This window comes from Triticum aestivum, chromosome 3D, assembly GCF_018294505.1.
Source record: "Triticum aestivum cultivar Chinese Spring chromosome 3D, IWGSC CS RefSeq v2.1, whole genome shotgun sequence".
NCBI classification, from domain to species: Eukaryota; Viridiplantae; Streptophyta; class Magnoliopsida; order Poales; family Poaceae; genus Triticum; species Triticum aestivum.
The window spans coordinates 393,800,021-393,806,920 of record NC_057802.1 but is presented as its reverse complement, the minus strand read 5'-3'; positions in this window follow the sequence as shown (position 1 = coordinate 393,806,920).

Here is a 6,900-nt window from a genome sequence, read left to right as displayed (position 1 = left end):
GGAGGTAATAAATCTTTCTAGAGGCCCAAAGATTCAGGTCACCTTTCTAGGTATTTCAATTTCAGGCTTGCATTATTTCTAGAGGCCCAAAGATTCAGTTCACCTTTCTAGGTATTTCAATTTCAGGCTTGCATTATTTCTAGAGGCCCAAAGATTCAGTTCACCTTTCTAGGTATTTCAGTTTCAGGCTTGCATTATTTCTAGAGGCCCAAAGATTCAGTTCACCTTTCTAGGTATTTCACTTTCAGGCTTGCATTATTTCTAGAGGCCCAAAGATTCAGTTCACCTTTCTAGGTATTTCAGTTTCAGGCTTGCGTTATTTCTAGAGGCCCAAAGATTCAGTTCACCTTTCTAGGTATTTTAGTTACAGGCTTGCGTTATTTCTAGAGGCCCAAAGATTAAGTTCCCAGTCGGCGGCAAGTGGCCCTGCTACCCATGCCGGTGTCGACCTCAACTCGCAAGGGCCGGCGTCGGAGGGTTTCCCGGGGCTTGGGCTCTACAGAGCCTTCCTCCAGAGCGACGATGGCGAGCTCCTCCCTCGGTGCGTGAGGGGCTCCGGGCTCCCTCCCTATCATGAATGACTTCCGTGATGAGTTAGCTCATTCTTTGTTTCATGAAGTGTTTTTTTATTTTGTGAAGCTTGATTGACGACTTGTATGTTTAAGTGGGATATCTCATTTGTATGGACAAAGTAAAAATTATCATGTTTTGCATGCTTGATTTGTATAGATGGTCCGTTTATGTCAATTGTGAGCGGGACGAGGCCACAGAAGAGCCGGCCACACCAAGAGGGTGCTTGGATCCAAGGGACTTATTTTAGTCTGACTAAAAATAGTCTCTTTAAGAGGCTAAAGTTCCAAGCACCCCAGACTAAAGAGGGGCTAAAACTAGTCCTCTCTCTCCTCATTTAACTCCTCTCCTTTAACAGAGGCGAGTTCTAGATTGGAGGGTTTGGAGGATAATAAATGCTCATTAACTTGATTTTAGTCTCTTTAGTATTTGGATCCAAGCATGGGTGAGGCTAGCAAGTTTTAGTCCCACTACTTTTAGTCATGGAACTAAAACGTATCCAAGCACCCTCCAAATCCGGCAGGAAATAGGGTCCAAAGTAGTCAAATGATTGAGATAGAGCATTTATTGTCAATCTAACCCTGCCATCCATACACCTCTTTGGTTTAGAGTTAGTTCAGGGTTAGAATCTAACTCTAACCTCTAACTGAGTTAGAATTCTCCTCGTCTCGGTTCATCGCCATCATACTTTCCCCATTCCTATGTTTCAGTATCCTGCGAATCAAAGAGGCCCTTTTTTGCGGGAAAAATCAAAGAGGCCCTTAGACTGGTTTCGGTCCGGTCATTTTTTATAAACATGTTATGTCCAAAATTTAATGAACGTGCTCCTGTTTCCATGAAAATAATCCGGTTTCATGTAGTAATTCATTCATTTATTTATTCTTCTGCGGGGGCTTTGCATGTAATTCGTGAGGTCTGAAATGTAAAGTACCCCGGCATATGCTCCGAGTCGTGCATGCACGATGACCCAGATGCTCTATGTCCCACATGTCGGCGAATGGGAGCACGTAGAAATAGCCTAGGAGTACATATAGGAGGATAAATGCGTGAAATAATATGTACTGTGAAGCGTAGCCACGGTTCGAAAAGGAGACCTAGAGTGATGACAGCTATAGGTCGCACGCACCCAACTAGTGGTACTAGACAATCGACTAATTTTTCCCTCAAAAAAAGAGGCACGAGTGCTCAGTACTCGTATTCTATAAACACGAGTCCCATCTGACAACAGCGTCCGTGCTACAGCTAGCTCTCCTCCCTCGTTTCCTTCTTCTAATTCTAAACTCGGCCGACACCCGGTGGGCGGGGTGGGTTTGCTCAACTACGACCCCACCTCACAGTGAAAACGTTATGACTGGAATAAAAATGCCATATACTCCCTCCGTTCATAAATATAAGCCTTTTTAGATACTATTTCAAATGGAATACAACATACAGATGTATGTAGACATAGTTTAGAGTGTAGATTCACTCATTTTGCTCTGTATGTAGTAGTCACTTGCTGGAATCTTTAGAAAGACTTATATTTGGGAACGGAGGGAGTACTATACTAATAAAACATTAAGGCCACGAGGCGATGCAGTGCTGGTTACAGGAGGCAAGAAGAGATGCATCCATCGACGACGTCCACCTCCTCGACTCAGGGCGCCGGCCCACCGAACGTCGCCTAAGTAGCAGTGGCTTTTGTGGCCAGGTCGACGTGCTTCTGAACAATGGCGTCCAAAGATTCCAGCCACTGGAAGAAGGCCAACGTCTTTCTGTCCTCGCTTGCCTTGTAGTGGCCTATGTAAACGATTTCCTCGTAGACATGGATGTGCAGGTCGACGGTTTCTTGCATGGCGAGGTGTTGCGCGGCGAGCGAGGCCTCGAGGTGCACAGTCTTCGTCGCGACCTCCGGCACCTGCAGGGCCACCAGGGCTTGAAAGAGTTCGTCACCATGGAGGCTGATGAGGGTGGCAGGCAATGAGGAGCCTGGGCGCGCGGGCTGGAGCAGTACGGCAAGGTCGTCTGCGCGCTTCTTGACGGCGGTGAACTTGCGGATGGAGTTGACCATCATGTCGTCCATGCGAGAGGCGAAGCCGGCGTCGGCGAGGGCTACGATGCCTGCGGTCGCTAGCACCATCTGGAAACGCTGCGCGGTGCGGGACCGCAGGCCGGCGCCTTAGATGATTTGCCACAGCCGACTGCCGCTCGCGTCCAACGCCTCCATAGGTGCTTGTGGCTTCTGGTCACTTGGTCTTGGATTGGAGTGAGCAGTGTTGCGCAGAGACTTGGGAGTAGATGGATTGGAGTGGTGGGGCACCTTTATTATATGAGAGTCCAAACTGTGTTGCATTCACATCGTGTTGGCTCTATTCTGCTTCTCCAATTAATTCCCTCTGCATGTAATTGAGGATGCATCATTGACCGTTCAACGTCTCGGGAACCGCTACCCTCTCCCTCCTTGGCATTCAAGCACCTATGGACCCGTCGACGACGAGGTGCCTATGGTGACTTCGTAAATTTCAAGATGATAGTGCCGTGCGTGTGTGCGTTCATAGGGGTGAGTGTATGCGCGTGTATATGAGCGCTTGCGTCTGTACTGTGTAAAAAACGTAAATGCGTGTCAAAAAGAGACTAGTCAGTATACTCAATATTGTGCACCTCGGAGAGGAAAACGATAGAACTAGTACGTATTTATTTACGGTGCAGATTCACTCATTTTGCTCCATATGTACTCCGTCTCGGTGTAGTCTAGTCACTTGTTGAAATCTCTAGAAGGGCAAATACTCCTTTCTGGTTTACAGGGCTATACTAGCAAGTAGTTGTACGTACTAGTACAATAGTGGGCTCACATAGCAATTTTGTCTCATGCAAGAGCCTGGCTATATGCGTGCTCCAATGTTCGCAACTGCAACGTTCGGTTTGCGCTTGGCTCTTCGCCTCTTCGAGAAGACGAACAATGATGTTACTACTACTGCTTCTACAGTGTCGAATCCACTGCTGCATGTCCGTCCACCGCGAGCGGGACAGATAGCTTGTTGTAGAAGTACTACTAAGCAAAAGCCTGTCCTCGTTTGCGAGCAACCGCGTGCATGGGTGAGGGAGAAGGCGTGTAGTAAAATCAAGCTTCTCCTCGTTGTACGAGTTGACGCGACACATCATAGCACTGGCCCCACATGCTTGCCTCTAAACTTGGCTGAAAGACCCGCAGTGTACAATATATTTGCTGCAACCTCTAACATTTACCCACCACAAATTAAAATATATGTGGCCGTATGCATCGTTCTGATGCAGAGGCCGGGGAGTCCCCCCTTTTCGAAAAAAACAAATTAAAATATATATTCCTGTCTTGACCAGATGAGCGTGCAAACTACAATCACCAGGGTGTCAGGTAGGGCCAGAAGACTATTTTAATTTTTTTAAAACTTCGAGACGGCCACATAGCATGGAGCCGACCCCAACGATTTTAAGCTTACAGGCACGGTACACGCTATCCTAGACTACTCTACACATGAAACTGCCACACGAGCGTCCGGGCTGCGCTTGGCTCTTCGCCTCTTCGGGAAGTCGAACAATGATGGAGTACTACTGCACTGGAGGAGTACTACAGTACGCTTCTGGCCATCTGACACCGATTGAACTGCTGCATGTCCACCGCGTGCGGGAGGGAGAGCGTGTAGCGAAAGCTTCTCCTAGTCTTGCCAGCCACCACGCTCATGGGCGAGGGAGGGACGCTCCTGCCTTTGCGTGTATGACAGGTGGGCCCGACAGGTGTGTGGCCAACCTGTCATACAGCCAAAGGCAGGTGCAGTTAAGTCCGCGAGGGAGAGGATAATCAAACTTCTCGTTGATGTACGAGTTGACGCGACACATCAAAGCACTGCACTCGATATATTTCAATAATTTGCGTTTACCGATGCATTAATTACAACGCATGCATGCATGCCGTGACTCTCCTTTTGATACTTGCATGTGTTGATTTAATGCACCTTGAAGTAGTATAAAATATGTGACGGTAAAGCTTTGTAATACCCCGGCCCAAGTAGGGAGATGGTTGTGCACGAGGAGGGTGAGATCATGCAGACCGAAGAGGACCCGACGATGGAGCTCTCTAAGGTCTCGATGGACCTCACCGTGCTCCACTGCCCCTTGTGCCTCCGCCCCTTGACGCCTCCAGTGTATGAGGTTCGAATACACCTCGTCCATTCGGCTGATTGAGTAAGGTGCAGGTTTCTTGATTGATGTGCTGTTTGATTGATTTCTACAGTGCAAGGGAGGGCACCTGGCCTGCGTGGACTGCCACGTCGAGCGCCCTGGGAACCAGCAGCAGTGCTAGAATTGCGACCGCGGCGGTGGCTTCGACGTGCGGAACATGGTGGTGGACTCCGTCCTTTCGTCGGTGAGGGTGGAGTGCCCGCACGAAGGCTGTGGGCTCTACGTCACTTACCACAAGCTCGCCGATCACCAGAGCGTGTGTCCGCTCGTGCCCTGCAAATGCCCCGTGCCCGTCTGCGGCTACGAAGGCCCGCCGCCGGCGCTCTACCACTACATCAGCACCACGCATCCCATGCCCGTGCACAGGATCCAGTACGGCAAGGTGCTCCAGCTGCAAGTGCCACTGTCGGAGCCACGGCTCTTGCTATTCGCGGAGGAGGACCGCCGCGCGTTTTTCTTGGTCGGCGGCGTGCTCGACATCGGCGCGCCTATCGCCGTGTCGGTCGTCTGCATCAGAGCGGGGGCGTCCCCACTGCCGCACTACGTGGCCAAGCTGTGGGCGAACGGCCCGCCGGGGGAGCCCAAAGGCACGACCGACGCCGTCAAGGTGGAAATGGAGGTGACAAGCAGCAAGGATCCCGGCGACGTCGACGTGCAGGAGCTGACCTTCTTGACAGTTCCGCCCAAGCTGCTGGCCGGGGCTAAGCTTGTGTCCCTCCACATTCAGATTGACAAGCTCACGTCCTAAATGTTTCTACAGTGCCTTCTGTTTATCTTAGTAATATGCTAATATAGGGATTACCTTGGTCTACTTTAGCTTAAGAAATGGTGGGTTTTGGTGGCGATGCAGCAATTACTTCGACATCAGATCAGTAATTTCCAACAGTCGAACGGATATTTTGTGTCTGTTGGATATAAAGTTCCTTAGGGTAAGAAGTACTACTTGTCATCAAAATGGATAAAAGGAGATGTATGTAGACGTATTTTAGTTCTAGATACATCCCTTTTTATCCATTTTGATGACAAGCACTCCCTCCGTTCCACAATACATGCCTTCCATTTGTCAAAATATAGATGTATCTAGACATGTTTTAGTATATAGGTACATCCATGATAGAGCCAATCGGATGGTTGAGAACACTACAATTCGTAACTACAGATGCGTGTGTGACTCCCAGATGCAGAGGCCAGGGTCATCATCCTCCTTTTCGAGAAAAAACAGACGCGTGTGTGAGAGATCGCCACGTGGCTATTCCTGTCGAACGCCCCCATTAACCGTAAGATATGTATACGACGGTGCCAGTTATTGCACGTACACAGCAGTACTCCCTCCTTTCCGGTTTATAGGGCTTAACTAAAAATTTTCACCAACCAAGATGGTGAGTGGTGGAATATTTTTTGTAGTTTGCAAAAGCACCTAATTAATGCTCTTGTTTTTCTCAAAAAATTATGTTTATCAACGCATTAATTGCAATGCATGCATGCATAAAGTGCATGCATTGGTCAATTTTCTCTTAATACTTGCATGCAATGATTTAATGCACCTTGGAATCTGGACATGTGTTGGGAACAACCAAATTGACCCTTATAAAATGGAAAAACTAAAATTTTGAGATAAGCCCTATAAAACCGGAAAGGAGGGAGTAGAAAAAGAAGTACTCCATCCGGGAATAGTGCCGCACTTCGAAACTAGAACCGTCAATAAATTTTGAGCTTGCGTCTCGTCACATTCCAAATTATTCCACGCTATATTGAATTGCAAACCTGTTCACACCGATCACAACCTAAACGGTTTCCCACTCAGGAGCGTATTAGTACCACGCAATATTGAATTGCAAACCTGTTCACACCGATCACAACCTAAACGGTTTCCCACTTAGGAGCGTATTAGTACTCGGTTATAAATACTAGTATGCCAAGATGACTGCACATTCCTCCTCAACTCCTCATCCACAAAAACATACAAGTCATTCAGCATCCTTCCCTTGCGTCTGCCATGGCCAGCGTGAGTTCTGGGGCGAGAGATTGCCACCAGGGAGAGGCGAGCATGGAAGCGGAAGCACGAGAGATGTCCCGCCTCGCTGCGAGAGCAGCCGACATGTCCCGCCGCGCGGAAGTACCAGCACAGAGATCCCA